Genomic DNA, 24,260 nt, shown 5'->3' with positions numbered 1-24,260 from the left:
TACATACATACATACATACATACTCTTTTTCTCAGCTGAGATTAATTGATTTAGGTAGAAGATTCTTCTTTTTTATTTTTATTGCAGAGCTCTTAGAAAATTGCTGTGAATGTCCGGACACTGAAGTTTTGCCGGACAGCAGGCGATTTTTTAAAGGCTTAGTAACAGTCACATATGATGTCACATACAAGGTAAAAAGGTTGAATCCCAATATTGATTACACATTTCTTTCTATTACTTTGTGTACATGTGAGCTCTCCGGCAACACAGCAGCAGCAACCACGCTCAGGAAAGTCTGAGATGGTTCGCTAAGAAAGCTTCGATTTGAAAACGTTGGACAACGCTCAGTGTCGTCGGAGACAACCAATCTTTCATAGTGCGCAAAAAAAATAATAATAATAATAATCATTTCGCACTGGATACCGTTCCGTGTACTTTCGGCGCGGCATGCTGAACTCGGTACGCAAGTGACATTTCTAAATATGTACTGGCGCACAACTTTCTGTGACAACAAAGAGAAAGGTCCTGCTAGTAACAGCGCAAAATGTAGACAAGAAACGAGACAAGAAGGCACCACAAGCGCTGACTTTCAACAAAGTTTATTCCGAAAGAAACACGGCTTCATTTTGCGCTGTTACTAGCAGGATGGAAAACCAACAAGCCCAAGCTGCTATTCTAGCGAAAGAGAAAGGTACAGGGGGGCGAAGCTTCCGCACACGTGTTACTGCGGTAAGTAGTCCGGCAGCGTTTGGCTGCGCCTTTCTTGCTTTCTGGGAACGTATACTGAGCAAGCATAGCTCCCACGTGCGACAGTTTCGTACTTGCCCCAACCTGGCGGAGAAAATCAAATAAGTCAAATTCAACGCACAGCGGTGTAATTTTTTTTATTATTATTTTGCTATTGCAAACAACTCTTGCAAAGCTCGCCGGCTACGATTGATAAATTGCAATATGTGCCGTAATTATTTAATACGGTAAGTAGTGAATTCTTGTTAACTAGTTGAATATGTGTTCCGATTTCTCGTGCTAGTGATCTCCACCTCTTAGAATAATACAGCTTGAGGGCAAGCGTTACGCTATCTGTCACGGGCGATTTCTTTTTAACTTCCGTAAGAACCTTAACAACGATCACCCCGTCATAGCAGTCGCAAATCCGGCAGTCAGGAATGCGGCTTCGAAGGCCTCACTTAGGAACCGAACAGATAAGTGTCCGAATTGTCATCTATGGAAGGCGCGCCTCGTGGCACCACACGACGCGCCTTCCGCCTTCAGTGCGCGCTCGAAGAGTCGTGCAACGACGCGCAAATTTCGCGCTTGTCACCGGCAGACTCACAAAAACGCTCTATGCGTGAGCCTCCGGCAGCTTTGCCGCGGTAGGCTCACGCGCTGCGTGGCTCCGGAATTAGCCGTTGGCGGCCGTGAAAAAAAAAAAAGAAAGAAAAACGACTTCGGTGCATTGTGCGCGGTCTGACACCGGCGGATCCGAATTGTTACGTCACGAGAGTCGCATTCATCGACCCGCGAAGACAGTTTTTTTTTTTTTTCGAGCCAGACAGGGTATAGTGATGTCTCGACGACGGGCGGATGATGGGTCGCGCTGGTATACCGTGTCAGCGCCGTCGGCGACAGCTCAAGGCCGCGTGTCTCCAGCCTCCGACGACTAACGGTGTCGTATGCGGGCGCTTCCTGAAGACGACTCGGAAGAAACTTTTCGAGGCAGCGCCCATTGGCGCGAGAAAAATACTTGTGGGAAGCGGGGTGTGCCCTGTCACTGGCGGATGGATGAATAAAAGCAAAATCGTAAAGAACGGCATGCAATCGATCCCGAAAATACTTAGAACGCTGAGAAACAAAAAACTTCCAGCCTCGTTCGACAATGCACACGTACACTAATTTTCAGTGGCATCATTTGCATCGGCATTTAAACGACTTAAACCAAAGCACGACTGCGCATGCATGGGTATGTAGTGTTCTATATAAAGTGAGCGTGCGCTCACTTTTGGTAAGGTATTACTATTCGACGCGCCTATATAGCGCGCTGGTGCAAACGAGGGAAATTCGTAAAGGTGTCTTAGGCTGTTTACGCATACCTCCATGGCCAAATGCAACAGAGAGCGAGCGAGAACAAACATTTATTAACGCGAATCAGTGAGAAAGGATTCTTTCTTCAACCAAGGCGGGTTGGGTGAAGCCGCCTTGGGTGAATCACCTCCATGGCCCTTGCTGCTTCCCTTGCCTTGTTCACCAGCTTTCGCTGGTCCTGGAGGTCCGGGGCCGCGAGCATGGCCTCCCATGATTTTTGGCGGTCATCTCCTGTGCCTTTATTTTCGGTTCTGGATTCAGCTTCTTGATTGCTGGGTTCAGCAAGATTAGGACACCCCATCAACAAGTGACAAAGAGTGTCCGGCGCCCCACAGGATAGGCAAAGGTATGAGAATTTGGTCGGGTGCATTCTATGCATTATAGTGCCGTGTCCATAGGAGTTTGTTCGGAGGCGCCGCAGAGCAACTGTCCTCTGGTTAGACGATGGTGCGGTAAGGAATATACCCTTCTTTCAAATTCGTAATGCTGCGGGACATCCGTATATTTTTTGGGAATATCCTCGGGCATTGTGGCCTTTCGGAACTCCTCTGGCGAGAAAGGCCGTCTCTTATGATCTCGGGCTGTGGAGTGTGCCGCTTCGTTTCCCTCCAGTGACTCGTGGCCAGGCATTCAGACGACGTAGGTCTCGGGAACTTGCGTGCGTTTCGATATTTCTTGCAAGATTTTCATAGCTTTGGTGGATATCATGCCTTTCCGGAAATTGCGACACGCGGATTGCGAGTCGGTCAGCATTACGGCATTTTCGGTGCATGTGGAGATGACCAATGCTATTGCCACCTCCTCGGCCGTGTCCAAATCTCTTGCGTGTATCATGGCAGCGGCCTATTCTTCGCCTTTGGTATTAATTGCGGCAACTGCGAAAGCAGGTACCCTTGGATACTTGGCCGCATCCGCGAATCTTGTGTTAGGGTGTGCAGATAATTTCTTGTGGAGTGCTCTTGATCTTGACCTTCTTCTTTCTGCATGAAAGTTTGGATGCGTATTGCGGGGTACAAGTGCTACTGAGATTGAGTCTCGTATGTGTATTGGGAGTCTCGATTTGTCGTCCAATTTCGCAGTTGCCTCCACATCGTAACCGAGCCGAAGGAGCACGCTTCTCCCGGTGGGATTTAATTTGAGTCTTTCAGTCTGGCTTGTATTGCGTGCTTCTGCGAGTTCCTCCCATGTTGTGCAGGCCGAGTTCGAGTAATGCAGTCTTGATAGCTTTCCTAATGATGTTTAGTTTCTCAATTTCTGCATTTTTCAGGGCCATATAGGGGTGCCATACATGATCCGGCTCGTGATGAGCGCCTGTACGATAGGCAGTGTGTCTTTGGTTTGCAACTCTCTTAATGAGCTGCGACACTTGGGTAAACGATGTTTGAAGTTTAGAGAGGGTCACGGCTCCCAGCCCGTTTTTATAAGACAAGGCCCAGTATTCGCAACGACTCCACTCGTGGTATTTTAATTCCGTTAAGTGCTACGCTCGGGTCGGGTTGCTCGTAGGCTGGTGGTGTGCCTCGAGTTCTCGCTTTGCGCACTAGCAGTTCTGAATTTTCGGGTGCCGATTGTTTAAATAAAGTTCGATGCAATTTACTGCCTCCTGTAGTGCGTTCTGTTGTTCGCCCGTAGACGGTGCTTTGGTCCACATTCTTATATTGCGTGAAGAAAAGGCGTGACTGAGCCCTTCTATTTCGTTTAGATCTTTAGGCAATTGCATCATTGTGATGTTGAAGAGCAAAGGTGAGATTGCTGGCCCTTGAGGCGTTCCCTTATTCGTCATCTCGATGTTTTCGATTTTTAGGTTGCGAACCCCAATGCTGGCCGTTCTGTCTGACAAGAACTTTTGTGCATATGGAAACAATCGGTCACACCAGCCGGTCACCTGGAGGTTGTAAAGTACCGCCTCATGCACTGTCAAAGGCACCCTTGACGTCGATTGCTAGAATGGAGTACTTGGGATGTTTTCCCAGATAGTCTATTATTTAGGTCTTCTTTGAGCTGTAATCGCACATGTTGCGTGGAAAGATGCTGCCTGAATTCGAACGTTTTTGGAAGCAGGTCATTGTCTTCGAGATGATTAGTGAGGCGTTCGTGCACCATGTGTTCCATCAGCTCTCCTCCACACGATGTCAGGGAAATGGGGCTGAGATTCCCTACTTGCAGTGGTTTATTGGGCTTTCGGATCATGGTGGTTTCGGCATGCTTCCATGTTGCTGGGATTTCGCCCATCTCCCAGCACTCGTTCATATAATTTAATGGATTGTTTACTGATTCATTTTTGAGATTCCGTAGGATTTTGTGAGAAAGAAGAAAAAAATAGCATCGGTACTCTAAGGGTTAGAGCATCGGGCTTCCGTGCTGGAACCACGTGCGATATGAAGCATCCGAAATACACATATATAATAAATAAACAAATATATATACATATATATATATATATATATATATATATATATATATATATATATATATATATATATATATATATGAGTAAATCCTGTCTTTATTTGTCGTAGAAGTGATGCTTCCTCTCAACAAAATCGCTCGGTTGCGCAGAGCGTATGTGGTGGAGCCCAAAGCGGGCCCAAAGTGATTACAAACGTCCATCCATCCATCCATCCATCCATCCATCCATCCATCCATCCATCCATCCATCCATCCATCCATCCATCCATCCATCCATCCATCCATCCACCCATCCACCCATCCACCCATCCGTCCGTCCGTCCGTTTCTCCACCCATCCCTCCATCCAATCTCATTTTAGTCGTATTGAGAAGCGTGGGTGTCGATACGGTAGCGTAGAGCTTGTAGCCTTCATGCTCAGTTTGCATTCACGTTCAGCACGTAGACCTGCGCCTCTATGCCGCAGACGCAACATCCGCGCAACATCGTGTGCATGAAACTCGTCGAAATTGAAAAACGAAGCGCATTGCATCCATTCGTTGCAACACGCCGTCCGCGTCCTTGAAGAGCCGACTTTTCGTGTACAGTGTACTCTCTTCGTCGCTGATTACAGAAACAGCGACGTCGAGGTCGCTCGCTGCTGCATACGCGAAGTTGGCTCCCTTTATCATTTGTCGCCGGTGTATATTCAGTTATCGGCTTGCATGTTGCACGTCGGTTTTTCGAACGCGGAATTCCCCGTCGTATTTTTTTTCCACGCACTGCACTCGCCGAGAATGTCATTGACGGGAGATCATTGGCTGTTAGCGAACAGTGCGTCCTTACGCTGTCTCTCGTGGTGCGAGCTATTTACCTGTTTACTTGTACGCATTTATTTGCGCGTATGCCTTTACAGCGCTTGCAGTCAATACGCGGCGCGATTGTCTGAACAATCGCTCGCCTATTCGGCCGTGACAGAGGCATGCAGATTGTATCTCACCAAGAGGAGGCGTCTAGCTCACGTATATTCAAGGGCGCAAAATATGCCGGTGCGGGACCTTCCGAAATGCGACGGCTTCCACGGTCCTTGGCAGCTTAGTCAGTTCGTTCATGACACACCGGAGAAATCCTTGGTCCTTGGGCCGGTGCGTGCTGATGCCTGACCGGCATTGTGACCTTTCTGCTCTCTTTAATCAATTTTTTTTTCGTATGGTCCGGCAATGTAATACGCAATGAGGTGCGCGCAGCGTAAGGTATACGGTTCTGCCATGCCACGCTTCGAAACGAGAAAAAGAAAAGTAAAAAAAAAATGGCCGGTATGGGTTTCCAAGGGCCAAGTGCGCACGCCTGCAAGAGTGACAAGGTGCGCTTATTTGAGGTTGCTGTTGTTGGCTACAGAGACATGTAAAATTTCCCCGGCGTTTGTAGCAAATTTTTGGCTTGTCGGAATTTCATTTTCTTAGAAAAGTTGCTTATGCTGGGTAAATTCTCATCGGTACAAGAATTTTCACATGATAATGTTTCCAGCTGCGGCAAATTGCTTAATTCATCTGTAAACGCAAATTCACGTCGCCTAGAACAAGAACAAACTAGGCTGTGCCAATAATTGCCAATGGTTAGGACGAGGAGGAAGAGGAGGAGGAGGAGGATAATCAATCAAAGGTGTTTATTAAAGTGCACAGGAACAATCTCGAAGGTTTTGGTGCTGGCGCACTCGGCAAGACGATGCACAGGAAAAACAGTGCACGCCCATATAAACACACACACACCCGCGCGCACACGCACGCACACACATAAAAAATATTAATTTCATGAATACAGATTTTAAAAGAGCATAAAATCTGTACACGAAGAGAATGCAAAGAAAAAGTGGAGAAACAGAATAAAGGATTACAGAATGACGGAACACACAACAGATACGAGAGTTCTATGTTCAGTTATTGAAATTCTTCTGCAACTCCTTTCAGGAAAATATTAATATTTGGCATGAAGACATTCAGGCCCTCTGAATGGGCGTTATACGTCGCCTGCACTCTATATAGAGGGCCACGAAAAATCTGAGGACTGAAAGGAGTGCTGTTTTCTTGTGCTTTTCTGAAGAATTGTAAAAGCGCACATTAGAAAGCAAGTGCGAGCTGCAGATTTTTCCATGTGTTAACTTGTCAAGAAAAAGAACATCCAATTTGTTGCGTCTGCAGGGGAGGGTAGGTAACGTGAGTGTCTGTGTTATCTCTATGGAGATGAAAGGCTTTTGACGGAATCGATGTTCAAATATACATGTGAACTGCTTTTGCACATTTTCGAGAAGTTCACAATTTGACCTACAAGTGCCGCCACAAACCACGGAGGCGTACTGAATAACTGGAAGCATATGCTCTTATATAAGGTTACAAGTGGTCCAGGTCGTTTGAAGACTCTCGTCACCTGACATATACTGTGCCGAGCGTTCGAAGTACGCGCTGCCTCGTCTGTCGATCGGTGGGCGAGATACTCAGAGAGCTGTCGAAGTACACTCCAAGGACCATTGTTTCCGGACCTCTTGGAAGGAGAACGTTTTAAACACTATTGGAAAATAAAGTCATGCTAGTATTCCACGTGAAGCTTACAAATTTGGTTTTTGACGCAATCGTGTCCCGCTTGTTTGCAACGCACCATGAAGGAAAAATCGCTATGTCCTTCTGAAAACTGGCATAATAATTAACATTTTTTACCGCTTGAAATGTTTCGCGCCATCAGCATATAGCAAAATTGAAGTGTTTTGAATGACTGCCAAAACATCGTTAATAAACACTGAGAAAAGAAGATGGCCCAGGACAGACCCTCTAGGAACTCCACTTGTAACCACATAAAGTTCTGACGACTGACCATTTACGCTGACGTAGCAGTACCAGTCGCGTAGGTAGCTTCTTATCAGCGCTGTGTCAGAGTGGTGCAGATCAAGTTGTCTAAACTTTTGAAGGAGTATTTTGTGGCATATAAAATCAAACTCCTTACTGGGGTCAATATAAATGACACGCAGCTGTCCTTTCTTATACCCTGCTTGAAAGGCATGCATCATGAAGCGAGCGAGGTTGGTAGTTGTGGAGCGTCCCGATATGAATCTATGCTGCTGAGGAATGTTAGTATTTTTAATAGAGGATGAAATTGTTGAGTGCAAACTTGACTCGAATAATTTAGATCCTGCGCATAGGAGAGACAAATGTCTGTATTTACTCGCAGCAGTTTTTACCCCTGTCTTAAAGGTGGGCACGAACCGCGCTGTTTCCCAAGCCTTTGGGAATGTGTTTGTCTTTAAAGCAGAATTAAAATTACAAGTAAGCACTGGAACAAGCAGGGACCAGTACATCTTAATCAAAGGAGGTGGAATGTTGTCAGGACCACCCGAAAAAGACGGTTTTAAGCATTTGGTGCTCTTAAGGACAAGTTCCTTTGTGACCGATAGACTTGAATCCAGGGAAGGGTGTTTGGAAAACTCACTAACTCCTTCACTATACCATTCACCGTACACAGACCCGAAGCGTAGGGCGAAGGCGCCCGCGACATCTGGGACAGGTTGGCTGTCGCCACTAAGTATAGATATCTTGTTTCGTATTGTTGGATGTCTGTTCACGAACGTGTCTCCAAAAGGACTTTGAATTTTTAGAAGTACTAGCTTCTACATGGGCTATATAGATGGAATGATCACGCTTGTAAAGACGTTTAGAGAGTGCCCTGTATTTTTTAAAATCTATATTCCAGTGTTCCTGATTTGTGCGCTGTGCCTTCCTGTGAGCACGGTCTTTTAGCTTCAAAGTTGTTTTCAGTTCAACAGAAAACCAGTGGGGAAATTTAGAGCGTTTAGTACTTTCTGGTTGTATAAAGTTCTTCATTCCTTCGTGAATAATATTCGTCAATGCCGTGACTTGGTCATTAGCATCTCTTAATCCTACTACTGAAGACCAGTCCGCATTATTGAGACAGTGGCGAACACCCACGGGATATCCGCTTGAGAAATTAAAAGACCGAGGCATTGCTGTATACTTTGACGTCCTGCTACTAGGTGTCGCGAATTGTAATCAAATATGAAACGGGGGTGATATTTATCAGGCTTAACAAGGGGAAAGTCGCCACACATTCACATTTTCTGCGTTACTAAGGCGTAGGTCTAGCACATCGCCACAACAGTTCAGGATATTGATAAATTTGCACAGAGGTGTGGAAGTTGTAAGATCAAGGAACGAGTTCCACTTGTGGGCAGATAAATAAAAAAAGAACGGGTTGAAATTTCACCACTTTGCCAGGAAATGCCAGGCCTCCTATATGGCGATAATCAACAGGAGCTCAGCGGTGGCTTAACAAGCTCCGGGCGCCATGTGGGCTGATTGTCTCCTTTCATTCGCTGAGCGCTGAACGTGGTTGCATTGAGTAACGTTAACTTGCGCAAAGCTCCGTAACCGGTGCGCAGCGGAGTCACCACAGTGAAACGCGATGTACCTGGGGATCTAAGGCAGAGGGAGATCCCACGTCGCGATTGCGCGCGCGTCATTTCAAACGCCACAGAGGCTGCGCCAAGACCGGAAAATATTGCTGCAACTGGTACGAAACACTTCCTATACCTTGAAGAAGGTATAGCAGGGGCCGAATAGTACAAAATGCTAGGAGTTAACGCGAGGAAAATTGTTCTTACTTGTAGCATTGTACCTACGTTCTCGTGTCGAAAAATTGAGCCGTTTAGGTAAAAAATGTAACAACTTCAGTATAGGCCAGTTGTTACACGGTACGGATATCTTGGAAACAAAGCACTTCTCACTAGTCGTTTCTTTACTTTTCTCGTTTTCTTTCTCTTTATTCGAGACAATTCACAAAAGGAAATTATCTTAGGTGACGTGGCAAAAGGCATACAGCTGGGCCTGACAAGGCCGTGTATGACACACTTGCAGCAGCGTTACATTGAAGTATACACAAGCAAAATATGCATTAAAAATGAGAAAAAAGAACGCACAGCTATAATGCACAAACACAAACAAGGCAAAAGTATGGTACTCTTTACAGCAAGCAAACAGTATCAGACTACCCGAAAGGAAAACGCGTCATTACACACCAGCAGTAACATAAGTATGCCAGCTAAAAATATGAACAGATCGAATTGACGGAACAAACGAACAAACGCCATTCGCATAGTAATGCACAGAAATATGCTACCATAAACCGAACACGTGTGAAAGCTTAACAAACTTTTTTTTTTTTAGAATTCTTGAAAGACTTGTTAGCGCTCGTTATAACTGTCCACGTCTCCTTTTCTCGTCCGCCGTGTTCTCTGGGGCCGTTTGCCGCCCTATGAAACAACTACCCCAACAATACGTTTATACCAGTTAAAAAGGACAGTTCTTAACAAAAAAAAAACTAAATATTCTGCAAGTTACGTCTAACCATTGGTAACGATTCAGTGGCGACTACAGGGTAGGACCATTAATTAGTGCAGGGCGATTTTCGCAGCATTTTACGCGAACTATATACAAATGAATACTTACTTGCTTAAAAGTCTTCCATATCGATCTGAGCAATTCCTAGGGCACTCTTTCCAATCAACGCAGGTATTTTGCATTGAGCGAAGACGGCATTTGTCTAACTTCCGGTGACATCGATGTCGTTTTGGAGAATGCAGGGGGCACTGTTGAATTGACTCTATTTGAACTATTTAAAGCGAGCTATCGAGAGTTACTGAGAACTGGTACGGTACTGCAATGTGCCGAGAATGCGTCGTACTGTCAGCGGGATGAAGCGGGCGCGCATAGAAACGAATCGCAGAGTCACGGTCCGTCGCGGCAGGATCGCTATAGAAATACCGGTTTACTCAGAGATGCCGCTCTCCAATGTTGCCCGGAACGAGGACCACATAATTTAGGCTATTGATTCTACAGAATCGCTGACAGCCGTCGGTAGGCCGTGTTTATTGTACCCATGCCAAAACAGCGCTGAGCAAAGGCAGCAATGAACTGCCACATTTTTCGCGCATCCCGCACTATATACTGTGGAGACTAAATGATATTATCTCACCTGCGTGTTTCCTTCCTGTTCGATAACATAAACGGAAGCAGCGCGTAATGATGCTGCTTCTCGGTTGCCATTCGATGCTTGAGCACGGCTTCGGTTATTGCACGCATGTTTTGAAAGCGCCGCCCGGGTGTCCAACGACCGATGACAGCGCATGACGCGGAACCGCTGCTAGATGGGTTGGCGCATTCGGGGTATCAGCTGCCTTGAAGCGCGTGCTAATAGTTGTTAAACGTTGAGTTAATAGGTGTCAAATGCGGAGCTAATAATTGTCACCGTGCCAAATGATCGCACTAATCGTTAGTGTTCCCAGACAGTTATGTCCTCCACAACGAGCCCCCTCCCCCGTTCAGGCGTTATCGCACTTCACCCGTCGGCGAAAAGCGTGCTTCCCGCTGCTTTCACCTACATTTGCGACAGCCCATGTCATTATTAAGCGAGACGTCTTTGCTGAAGTCGGCACGACATGTTGGCGCAGACAAGCCGACCAGACCTTGACAGCAGTGCGAAGAAACCGCTGCAGGTTCCCACGATGTCGTAATGGGGAACCGAACCGCTAGCGTGAGAAATAGTGCCATCGAAGTGCAAATCTGCACTCTCTGTCCATATCCAGCACTATATGTATGATCAGCAGCACACGCGCCTATATTCCTTCAATCTTTCATTACTTTTTTTCAACGAATCTCTCGCCATAGCGCAGTCGCTTGCCTCAATTTATACAGGGAGTATTTATTTCTCCTGGCATGTTTCCTCTTACCGATGAGCACGTTCACTAGTGTAAGATGCTTCCCAATTCCTTGTCTTCTCAGCGTCCTCCCATTTTCCTGAGATCGTTCCCAAGAGATAACGCATCTTGCGGCCCATTCACGTACGCTGCACCCGTTTGGTACTTTCGGACAGGTAAGAATGGCAAACGTTGAAGCAGCAATACACCCGGAACATTTAAGGCTGATTTGTAAGGAGGTCGTGAGAAAAAATAAAGTACCGGTAAGTGGGTCTTCTTCGTGCACGACGGCGATATTTTACCGTCACGATTGGGCTCGTGTTACGTAACCCCAGTAAAAAGAATGCGTTGCTTTTTTTTTTTTCGTCAGAGTCAAGCAAGATACGGAATCTCATGTGTCCCCGTCTTTTTTTTTTTCCAGGTGGCTTACGTCATTACCCGGATGATAAGTTGACCTTGCCTTCGCGACGCTGCTGCAATGGTCTCATTCCTTCCTACTGCGACAGTGGAGGGCACCTTGTGCCGGAATTCATGGAAACTTGGGTACCGCCGCATTTTCAAAGCCTGATGGTGGAAACGTGACACACACGATGAGAACACGTGTTCGGTTTGCCGCATAGCTCTGCAGTGTGTTCTGTATGGCATTCGTGTTCGCGCTGCAGTGATCGTATTATTAGACCGCTAACGGGGACACCACGTGCTTCAAGGACTGGTGAACGATAGCCTTTGTTCACGATAATAGACTGTCGAGCAAGTTCGCTTATGATCAACAAGTTGCAGCACACGAAAACAAGACAGGCACGCACGTACAGCGCCATACGTACAGTTGCACATACGTGGACAGGGCATGTTGACAGGGCACGTTGGACAGGGCATATGTGTCTTCTAATTGAAAATTCAATTTTGTGGTAGATTTTTGCAACCTACATAGTGACCCATAGTATTAGAAGCGTCATGCCTTACAGAGCAGGAATTCGCATTTGTCATGGAAACTGCGTCCTGCTAACAATTGCGACAGGCTGTATACGTGTGTGCTTCTATTTAACGTGATTTTGCCTGCTACAATTAACTTTGTTGCCTGCAGTGGTTGAAATGGAAGGTAGTTTATGACTACGCCTGCCGCCGCTTTTCTTTGTAACAATAGTGCGACCCACATTTAAATTTTCGCGAAGCGCTTTCTCTTTAGTCTCTGTGAAATTTTATTGGTGGTTGCCCAATCATGCCGGCATCGAGCACGAGCAACAGCAGGGCAAAGTTCAAACAAGGCATCAGTTCGCAGGGATGCGGAACTGTGAATGATCAACAATGGCTGAAGGAAAAAGAAATGTTACTGGAGTCAGCGTCTCGACAAAGGAAATGTGTCCCTTGGAATGAGTCATGTACCGGCTACACGTACACAACTGCAGAATGGGACGGAGTCGATGTAGGATGTTCCGAGTGGTGCCTACACTTCCAAGTCGAACTCTGTTTTTTGCAACAGGAGGCAGTGCAGAAATACAGCCTGCCGTGCCCGAAGGCACTGCGGTGATCACAAAGAGAAATGTGCTTCTCGTCGGTTTGTTCAGTAATTTTTAACGTGCCGCACGTATCACCTTGTATAGCGTGACTTGAAGACACGCTGCAGTGGAGTGTCAATCGTGCTTCGCGTCAGCTGTGGTCGTGGTATCTTGCGGTGCACTTACTGAGCCAAAACGAAGTTTGCCAGGCGTGAGCTTCGAGATTTCCGCGCAGTCGTAGCGCGCAGAGCGCACGCAGCGGGTAAAAGAACGAAACGGCGCCTTGGTCGACTGCAACAATGTATGCCCACTTTCACTTGTGCTTGCGCCCGTAAGCCGTCGCTCTGAATTGTTCACTCTACTATAGCGACCGGCGATGCTCTAACGGGCCATTTTCGCGTACGTCAACTGCTTCGTGAACGCCAGCCACTCTCCATCGATGCAACATCAATCACTCGATTTCATGTTTTGTTACCTGGAATCAGCCGGCTGTCTTTCAAAAGTCAATCTGTAATTCGGTCTCTATAACGTACTATTACGTCGCGGTCAATGTGAATTAGGATGGGAGCAGGTGGACCGAGGAGCTTCGAGACGGTCCAGGTGTGCCGGCATACAAAAAAAAAAGAAAAAAGAAGAAAAGAAAGCTATATACCGTTCCGGTGACTGGTGTTTACATAAAAATATTTTGCCTGTCAGTGCCGCCGTGAAGTGTTGGAGACCGTTCAGCCATGGACTCCCATGTTGTAGCTCATATTGAGATTACACATTATTTAAAAAGCCAGTAGTGAAATGAAGATTAAAAGTACGACTCAATTTTGACACTATAGATGCCAAAGGCGAAATCGATATAAGAAATTGTGATTGTTTTTGCTTGCTTGCTTGCTTTAATTTATTCTTCCCCCCTTATTTTAGGGCCTTTTTCTCCCTTCTCTCCTTTCCTTGCAGAGTAGCATGCGAAGGCGAATAGTTCTACGCCGGTAAACCTCTCTCCCTTAAAAGAAAGAAAAGCCGGCAGATCCCACGCCCTGTGGGAATCGATGTTTTGCGAAGCAGTGTGCGGGTAGCCAACTAAGTTAACGAAACGACCATAAGCGCACCAAGAAGTAGGCGGTTATTTTATGACTTACATGGCACGCGTGTCATGACATTCATGTCATAGCCTTTCATTTATGTTTGTCATACACTCTTGTCATACTATGCTAATTTTGGTACATGCCAAGTTAATGAAGCGACCACGAGGGCACCAAGGCGTAGGCGGCTGTTTCATGACCTACATGACACACACCTCATGATATTCATGTCACAGCCGATCATTTGTGTTCGCCGTATACACTCTGGTCATACTACACTAATTTTGATACATACCAAGTTAACTAAACAACCATGAGAGCACCAAGACGTAAGTGACTAGATAGATACTGTCAAAGTGGCAAATGTTCGCCAAGAAATGCTTCGCATTTAATAAGAATACTTCTCTCCATGTATTCTTAGAACCCCCGTTTTGTAAATACGGGTCAAGATTTCTTGTCAATTCCACGAGCAACTTTCGGAACCCATAGTGCGTCTTCCGATGAGTACACATCGCGTTTCTCGGTCGCCCTGTCTGCCTGCTGCGCTGCAAATTGTTTGGCGTACCTTCGCGCAAAGCTTGCAGCTGGGGCAAAAGGTGAGTGCGATATTACACGGCGGGCGATTCCGAAGAGTGCTAAATAAAAGCAATCATGCCTCGAGCTACTAAACGATGTGTGCTTTAAGATCTGATAAATGCAGATGACGGAAGCGGGTTGTGTGCGCTTGTATATTGTATGTGTCATGCTCCCCCTCCTTTTTTTTTTCGGTGACGTGTTTGTAACCCTGCACGTACGTATCTGTAGGAACTGCAGTGTGGCGCCCAACACGTCCTCGCCTTTTTTCTCTATATGTTCGTTTGTGTACGGAACCATACGCTCTAGATCTTTCGAGTATATGACGTTGTTTTTTCTTACAATGTTAAATTATTATCGTTATTACTACTATGCGTGAAGGAGTAGCCTTTGGTTGTTGTTCAAACTGCCAACACAGAAGTCGAGGTGATCTGGGGGGGGGGGGGAGGCGGGGGAGGCTTCGCACCCTAGGGGGCAGAGGTGACAGCCATGTCAGAAAACGCCCTCATTTATAAACTACCTGTACCATCGTACTAAGTCTACTTCATTTGCATCGCGAAATGACATAAGTAAAAAAATGAGAACAGAATAAAAAAGGCTTGAGTTATGCGCAGAGTCGAGAACCATAGTCGTCTACATTGTGAGAATAGTGCTTATAGAGTCCGGGATACTGACACCGAAGTTTACTTACACGTGTTATGAGGTTAGCTATGCGCGATTTGTAGACTTTCCGTGGTCTTTTTCATTACATTATGTCTTCTCTTACGAGTAGTTGCTTTGCCCTCAAAGCATCAGCGTTCTGCAGTAGCCGGCTCTTAATACCTGCACATTGCTCTGTTTGGCGTTCCCCTAACGTAAATCCTTTTCCTCCAAATATTTCCGTTTGCTTAGGATGATTCACTTTATCAATCACTGCCATTGCCAAATGCACAGTGCTCTCTTGGACCATCAAAACGACGCTTTACAGTGAACCAAATATTAGGATATTGTTATCAATATTTTAATCGTGCCTTTGAGAAAACAAAAGATTTCGTTTTTTTTAGAAGAAAGAGAAGCGTTGCTGCAATTAGAGTGACTAATGGATCGACAAGGCTTTTTCCTCGACGTTCAAAAATAAATTAAAAAAAAATTGCCCCCGCATGATAAATTGGTTGGACGAAGCTTGAGCCTCCCATGAAAGGAAACTTGTGGCACGGAAATCAGAGGGTAAATAAGACTTTGACGCTGGTAAACAAAATCCGACACGTCTAATCTGCTCGCGCTATACAAATGCAAGTTAAGAGGCATCTCTGCGGCAATGGACGAAAAGAACAACAACCTAGGGGTCCGATTTTTGTTAGCCCAAGCCATATGAAGCCAACAGATAATCAATTTAAATAATGAAAGGAAAGCATATGGAAAGTTCTATTTGAAGTGTAGAAATGATAAGCTTAAGGGAATCAGTGAACCGTTCTGTATCTTTGGGTGGCTGCACTGCATTCTACTTGCTCTGGAACAAAAAGAAGAAGAAAAAAAAAAGACAGAGACTCGGAAGCTTCAGGGTCTATCACTGTGCGAAGCAGATGCATTGCTGTGTAGCCTTCTAAATCGAAGGAGTCAAAATTAAACCGGAGTCCCCCACACGCCGTGCCTCCCCATCAGATCGGGCTTTTTGCATGCACGTAAAATGCCTCTTTTTATTTTTTGCAGTCTACCTCCCTCACATGGCGTACCAATCCCAGTCACACAACCAAACGAATGTTTACATGATCACTTGAATGCCTCTCCGTACGCGGAACAAGGTGAGTGCCTTCTGCTTTCCGTGGCACACGTAGGATACTGTGCCGAGGAAGGCTTATGTCGCCTTGAAAAAGACAAGTTCACTTGTCGAAACGCTGCCTCCTGCTCTCTCCTTGTTCTGGTGTTGCCCATAGTCTTGACTTTACAGCTCCTGAATCTTCGTCTCCCGCATTCCTCATGCTTTACCTGCATCTCCGAACACTTGTCACTTTCTGCCCTTGCAGAAGGAACAAGTTCATCGTAAGCTTTGTGGTCCTTCCCGATGCTTCAACCGGCATGTTACAAGCATCCGTGATGTTGCAGGGATGTCCTGATACTTCGCTCGTAATTGCTTAGCGCAGTGAGATGCCGAGAATGAAGTACACGGGAGAGTCTGTGAACGCAGCACATGAAGAACCACGCCGTGCACCCAAACGAGTCAAATTACAGCGATCCACGCGTTTTCATTTGTCGCTGAGTCCCTTCGTAAACGTAGCTATAGACTAGAGCTTGGAAGACTGCGGTATGGCAGTACTAGGGCTAACATGCAGTAAAATGGTGAAGTTCGAGTCAAGGAGGTGTCTTTGCAGTTTGCAGCCAAGATATTGAGCGTTGTGAGGGCACTTAGGCGCCACCAATGCCTCATCGTTGCCAGTTACTGCCGCGTCGCTGGGAGGCAGAGCGAAGGGCAAGAATTTATGTGGTCCCAGCATGCTAAGTGCGCTTTCTTAGACGAATGTCTTATGGGCGACAGTATTATAATAACTAATAGAACCGCAGCGCAGTATAATCTCAAACTTCTAAACACGGCTTTGAGTTTCCGTTAAACTCTGCGCTAACCTTATCGCGATTTAATGTTACACAAAGATACGCATTTTCACATTTAAGGACAATGGATGGACGAGTTCTTACACATTTATTTTTCGGCATCTCTGGTGGTAATATTGATTGGAGTAAAATATACAGGAGACTTATATATAGCTAATCGGCAGCCCTATGCGTAATACTATGTAAAAACACTACGCCTGGCCATCGTCCTTAATCGCAAATCAGTTCGCTGTCTTTTACTCCAGTCGATGTTACAATTAGACCTGTAAAGAACGAACAAAAATCACAATAACCAACACAGTTATTATCATTATCTAAGTAATAAAATACTCTGTGAAATCCTGCACTAAGTAAATTTTCCCATGACAGGACAGCTCAGAAGCAGTGCCAAGATGAAGGAATTCCACGTACACTTCTCCGTCGGTCAAATATGTCGTACCAACTCGCCCAACTATCAGTTCTGCTGCAGTGCAAATATACAGGGTTTCTTTTTCTTTCTTTCCTTTAACTGCACCAAATGTTTTAAGGACAGCACCAGTTCCGAGGTATTAAAGTAACTCGAACGCCAATGCATTTCATCGGACACTTTGTAAATTGACATCTCTGAACTCGTGCTGTCCAGGGTATTCGTTTCGAGTGGATACGCCGTGCGAACTCAGCAGCTATAATTAGTAGATCGAAATATGGGGCATACAGTAATTAATTAGAAAGTAGATTAGTGCGATTACGTTAATTATTCAATTGAACGTTTTGATTTTTCGTAGAAGTAATGGCCGCTTCATCGAGTAATCTAGATCAATGGTTAGAACTGTGCTATGTGCCATAGGCAATCTTTAAAAAATATGGTGTACCTAAAAAGAAAGAACACCTCGTATACCATCGTATTTGACTGAACACAACAGTCACGAGAGAGAAAGACAGAATAGAGGAAAATCACGTAAGTTAACCCGACGCACGTCCGGTTTGCTACCCTGCACTGGGGGAAGGAGGGAAGGGGGTACAGGGATTAAAGGAGAGGGAAATAGAGAGAGAGAGAGAGAGAGAGAGAGAGCGCAGTTTCGCGCACATTTGAAGGTTTGCACCCAGTCTACAAACGGTCGCCAGGACCTGTCGACTTGAGGTACCACAAAAAAAAAAAATCAGTCACTTTAGCATACGCCAAGGAAGGTGAAAGCCTGTGCGCTCAAGAAACAATAAATAAATTACTTGACATTCTCATTCGAATGCGTTGTTACTTCTTATTACTTTTTCTCCCACCAAAGGTCGTGTGTTCGAGTGCCTTAACTGACGCTAAATTAATTAACTGTGACTTAATTAACTTTGTCCTAATTACCACAAATATCGTGAGTTCGAGTGCCAGGGGGCTTAGCCACGGTCTAACGCCCCTGACGAATGTCAAAAGAAACACATCTAAGATGTCAGTGTACATCAAGTCCATCATGCGACAGCGTCCTCAGTGTGTCATTGAAAACGCTGCCGTCATCCGATAAAGGGGCGTATAATGTGATGTTTGTTTCGGTCGGGTCACCTACAGAGTAGTTTCCTTGCGGAGGGGTTTACAGCCAATCATCAGGGAAGAAAACAAAAGGGTAGAGTTTATTACCTCGTAGCCACGTGGCAAGCGGCGACAACTGCAACACATTCATTAATATGGCGTAATGTTGAGGGTTGCGGCGATCTGTTTCATTCCACTGGTCCCTCGCTGTATTCGTTGTTAAGCTGAAGGAATCTCCACTCACGCTTGCGTGTGAAAGTTGGCACCCAGGTCGAACGTCGCCAGCCTCGATGCGTGTGACAAATAATTAAAGCTATTCCTATTGCTGCAGCCACAGAAAGGATGAGTCAAAAGGCGAGCTGCACTTTCGAAATCTCGCTGCAGCTGTTGTTGTAGTTGTTCTTCTAGGCAGTAATAGCGGAAGTAATTTGGCATAGTCGTAGCCAAGGACGCACTAAATGCCAGCCGATCTCTGTTCAAAAGAGACCGGTCGACGTCAAGGTTATTGAGACCTTGGGAAAAAAAAATACTCGAAGTATGAAACTTTGAAAATACGGACGAAAGAGCATGACCAGGCAGTACAGTCAGATTTTTTTTTTCATTAAACATGGACCTCAGTCAGAGTAGTCGAAGGCTTCTGTGGGCCAGCGTGCGCGAGCAAATGATATGCTATTCCCAGTTGCCAGAATTGATTTACCTCAGAATCTTTCAAGCCCAATTCGTGTATTTCTTCGCTTCATGGCAGGCGATCCTATGTTCGCCTCGCGCGGCTCAACGTAGTTTCACGGACAGTCGCCTACCTTCCCCTGCTCCTGACTTGAAGATCTGCCTACCACTTAAGGGGCCACAAATGTGTGGAGAAACTCTCTTGTACTGTAATCTGTGCGCAAAACTATAGAGATGCCCCTGGTCACCTCAATAGCCCAGACAAAAGTATAGCTTGGCATGTTGCACATACAGCGCGCCAAACTTAGGGTTATTATTTGGCACCGCAAACCAGCAGAAAACCGCGCATGTTGTGCCATGTTCTTCGTGGGTGGCCGTATGTACAGAGCCACTCACTGCTATGTAGAGCGCTCGAGCAGCTAACTCCCGTGGGTGCGGGCTAAGCCTGTAGCGGCCGCTGCCGCAATCGAGACAGCGAACATAGGTGTACGCGTGTCCACACAGACGTGCAAGACTGCACATATTGATCTTCGCGAGCGATGGCGCTTTATGAAGGCCTTCGTTTTGTTTAACGGGCCGTTCCTTCACTCTGCACAAGAGTGAGCGGGTCGGTCTGTGCACTCTGTGTACAGAGAAGCTCCAGCCATGACGTCGTCCAACCGCATGCCACATTCTCTTGCATCCTACCTACGTGCTCACGATTGCTTTGTAGTAAGTGTCACCTTAATTAACAGGGAACCCAAGTCAGTATTCGCAAAACTTGTCATACGCCCGCTCACATGGGGAAAGACATCCACCCGCAAAATCCCAACCTCAATGAAACGGCCCATGACCGTGCGCGAGAACTTGCCCGCCGCGACGGTCCCACGGCCTCCGAGGGGCTGGACATTCAGTTTAATGACCCGCTACTCACATACCAAGAAATCACCTCACACTATCGGAAAGGCAGAATGAAATACCCGCTCACCTGGTTCCCCGCTCACATGGGGAAAGACATCCACCCGCAAAATCCCAACCTCAATGAAACGGCCCATGACCGTGCGCGAGAACTTGCCCGCCGCGACGGTCCCACGGCCTCCGAGGGGCTGGACATTCAGTTTAATGACCCGCTACTCACATACCAAGAAATCACCTCACACTATCGGAAAGGCAGAATGAAATACCCGCTCCCGCACGCCAAACTCGAGCGCGCGCAGGCGGCCGCGTTTCGAATGCTGCAAACGGACTCGTATCCGTCACGAGGCCTATTAAGCCACTACAATTCAGAAATCCCGGCAAATTGCCCAGACTGCCCAGAACCCTACTGCTCACTCTCGCACATGCTTTGGCAATGTACCGCGTTACCAGAGGGCCCTCTCTCCAGTGAGCCCGAATGGGAAGAAGCCCTCAAAAGCCCGGACCTCAAACTGCAATTCAAGGCCGTCCAGAGGGCCCAAGAACTGGCGGAGCGTCACCACGTTTCCGTCCTGACTTGGGCGTCGCCTACGGTTTCGGCCCAAGGAGCTCGCCGCGTGCGATCTCCGACGGCTTAGACCCCTCAGGACCTCAATAAAGTTCTTGACTGACTGACGCAAGAGTACCTCTTGGTTGGGGGACATTTGGGTCCCCACCGTTCCTGGTTGCCCTCGACGTCTCGAGAGATGATCGACGTAGTGGTGGCCACTTGCAACCACCACGTGTACGTAACAACTCTTGGGAATACCGGTTTTACTTCATTTTAGCCTTCCGTCGTGATAATCACAAACGTTGGAAAAAAAATTATTTATTTATTTATTTATTTATTTATTTATTTATTTATTTATTTATTTATTGACGGAGTCGACGGCTGTTGATTTCGCGCTAGTTTGCACAGGATAACGGAAACGTTAGAGATCGGGCATGATGCCATTCTTCCCAGTGTACATCGCACCGCTCTTCTGCGGCGCACGGCCGGGCACGATCAAATCACTGCAAAAGATGACCGCGCATTGAGAGCGACCACGAGGCGTCGTCGTCTATCAACACTTGCACAACTGCCTGCTTCTCCGTTGCCTTGGAAACTCCCCTCAACTACAAAACAGGGAGCTGTAATTGACTGCGCTTAATGGGGCGCCAGGCCTATACGCGAACACACAGGTAAAAAAAAAAGTAATAAACAAGTAAAGTCACTGGGTGGAGACAAGACAGAATTGCGCGCAAGAGGCGAACTGCAGATCATTCGTTGCCGTTGCCTATACCATTAGCCCTCTGGGTGAGCACCGCGCCTATGTAGTGATGTAGAAGGAGTCGTCTACCAATTCAAGAGAACGTGCGCCAGAGGCAGACAGATAAACGACGTGGACCCTGGCTTTGCTATAGCGACGAGTGGCCTCGACGGCGCTTTGCCTATAATCGAATGGCGAAGAAAGGACCATTCGCACATACGCGCGTGCGGTGTTTCCGGCCGAAGGACTTTGCATTGCACCGAATGGCGACATTACGTTCCGCATTTTTGCGATTCGCACTTTACGTGTCACTCTCTTCACGGATGCAGGGAAGCTTTTCAACATCCACCACGATCTGTGTAGCTTTGCAACTTTACATTAAGTACGTTCACACAGCAGTGTATGTACTGCGCTTCTTTTACTTCTACGCGATTGCGAAAGCATTTTATTATTTATATATTTTCTTTTTATGTTGTTTCCTCATTAAGTGTTTGTTTGTTTGTTTGTTTGTTTGCTTTTGCAACGATTTTTGAATAGCTCTTCAGAAGCCAAACTTCCCATTCTGTCGAAGTTAATAAACAGCAACAACCTTAAGTCAACACAGGTGCGCTTCGTTTATGAAATGAATGTCTATATCTAAAGAAGTAGAAAAAATAGGTTTGAGCGAGTAAGTCAGAAAGGCTGCGCTTCATATTTTAGAATATGAAATCCGCATGAAAGTGCCTCAGGAAATCAGTCTTGCCTGTAACCATCGCTTTTTTTCCTTATTTATTTAAAATCTACACCTAGGGAGGGGGGGGGGGGAGGGGGGGCAACGAAATTCTATGGCATGGTATTGCCAGATATATTTCTAGACATCTGTTCTGACAACATTTTTTATTCGGGCTGTAGTTTGTTTATGTTTGATCTTTGTACTTAAAACAGAGCGAAATATTGTCTAAAAAGTAAAACATAGTGTTTCGTCTATTTTTTTTTCTGCCAATGTTTCGCGCTGTTCTAGTATAGAAATTCAGGATATCTAAACTCCCTACATGGTAGAAATTTTATGTTTCGTCAACGCATAATTGTGGTTGCTGCAGTCTTACTTAAATAGACAAAATTTGTTCGGTAAAACCACTGCATCTCTATCTTAGACATCTAGCTTTCCCTAGCTAACTATGCTTAGTGAGAGCGATAGTATAGGCTTTTGATCCTGGTGAGTTTTCTAGCAGCGCCTTGTGAATAATGCTCGCTATAATTACAGTTTTATCTTTGCCAGGACTCTGCTGTCGTGGAATAGTTCCGACCATGTGGCGGGCTTTCCGCGCCGAAGGAAGTCGGGATAACAACTAAAAACCACATAGATCATAACAACACGAAGCGTACGCAGGGCTTGTCAACGAGAGATTCCTCGCGGAACGGGCCACTTACGCAGGTCGAGATAACTCCATATGCGTACTCGATCCATCCGGAACTGAGCAGGAAAAGCTGTTTTTATCGCTGGTTGCCGCTGTAGATTCGATCATAACGGCTCTAGTCTGAATGCAGTCGAGAATATAAGGTCGAACCGTTTTAGCTGTACCTTCGCGATCCCTCTTGCCAAAGGAAGCGCATCGGCTCCCGAGAGAGAAGGCCGGATTACCAGACCACTAGCGACATCAAGTTGCGTCATTTCGGCAGGATGTCGGCCTGCCCTGGCAAAAAATGCGGATACTTTGTTTGAAGAAGCATGCACAGGTATGTATTCTTTAAAAGTGTTGGTAGCGCCAAAAAGGACGAACACGCGGTGAAAAGACGACACGACGACGAGGAAATGCGTTTCCTCGTCGTCGTGTCGCCTTTTCACCGTGTGTTCGCCCTTTTTAAGAAGCGCTATTATCGATTTTAAAGTGTGCATCACCAACTAGCCCAGCACCAAGTTTTATTGAAACAGGTATGTATATAAAGTATAAGTATATAAAGAAATGTATATAAGAAGTTATCACGAATTTTTTCGCAATCAGAACAGAAGTTAACGCGGCCTGAAAACCACCGCAGAAAACTGCCACCCACAGTGGAAGAATGTATCGCCTTTAAACAACAACAGCAACAACAAGTAGAAGAAGTAGAAGTAGAAGAAGTAGTAGAAGAAGAAGTAGAAGTAGAAGTATAAGAAGTAGAGGACGATGAAGAAGAAGATGAGAAAGTAGAAGATGAAGGAGTAGAAGTAGAAGAAGTAGTAGTAGAAGAAGAACAATAATAATAAAAGCTGGTTAAATTTTAGCCGAATAACGGCCAGGTTGGCTTCGCTGCTGAGGAGGGGTTTTTCTCGTTTATATAGCGTTTGAAGGTTAAGGCGAAGGCACTAAAATGCCTCCCGCTAAAGGCTCTCTAAATTGTCTTTCGCCAAAGCCGCACATTGAGACGAGCGGAACAAGGCGCTCACTTCGATGTGGCGATTTACTCTTATCGAGGCCACCATCATACCTTTCTGTTACTTCCTATGCGTTTTTTCTCGTGTTGCTCCGTTGTCTGTGAAGACAAAGATGCCCCGTTAAGTAGCATGCCAGCTTGAAAAACGATGCAGGGGCACGAGGCTGACAATCAGCGCCTTGTTCATGTCGTCCTTGCGTAATTCTCTGTAACAGTGCATTGCACCAACTAATATAGTTTACTACTACCCTAAATGTATCTTATTATTTTTCTTTCTCTCTACCTCTCCTGAGTTTCTGATACTTGCAGGAAAATGCTTAATACAGTGGCACCGAAAATGAGTGCGATCGTGTAGCGCCGTTCGGGCAATTAAGCAGTTCACCGCTGCACGCGGTGCGGATCATCTGCATGAAATAGACAAAAAAAATTACGGCACCGATTCGGTCACCACTCCCTCAATACTTTCAGCCTTCGCAGTCTCTGAAAGCGCTTACGGAGCAGAACAAATACGAATAAAGACGCGGGTATATCGTGCGGAATACGAGTTATAGTAATGAGGTTTTGTTCGCTAACC

The 24,260-nt window shown here is 46.1% G+C and overlaps 1 long non-coding RNA gene across 1 annotated transcript in view; it reads left to right on the top strand.

Annotated features, from left to right (window-relative positions):
• LOC135898844 (uncharacterized) overlaps window positions 1-16,147 on the top strand; it is a 40,744-nt gene extending 24,597 nt beyond the window's left edge. Inside the window, exons 2-3 of the long non-coding RNA XR_010563422.2 lie at window positions 11,648-11,769; window positions 16,055-16,147. This is a non-coding gene — a long non-coding RNA (uncharacterized lncRNA). The remainder of the gene's footprint in view (window positions 1-11,647; window positions 11,770-16,054) is intronic.
• Window positions 16,148-24,260: the final 8,113 nt, after the last annotated feature.

The sequence above is a fragment of the Dermacentor albipictus genome, unplaced genomic scaffold, assembly GCF_038994185.2.
Source record: "Dermacentor albipictus isolate Rhodes 1998 colony unplaced genomic scaffold, USDA_Dalb.pri_finalv2 scaffold_23, whole genome shotgun sequence".
Taxonomy (NCBI): Eukaryota; Metazoa; Arthropoda; class Arachnida; order Ixodida; family Ixodidae; genus Dermacentor; species Dermacentor albipictus.
The sequence above is the reverse complement of the archived record's forward strand: the minus strand, read 5'-3'. Positions and strand labels throughout refer to the sequence as shown.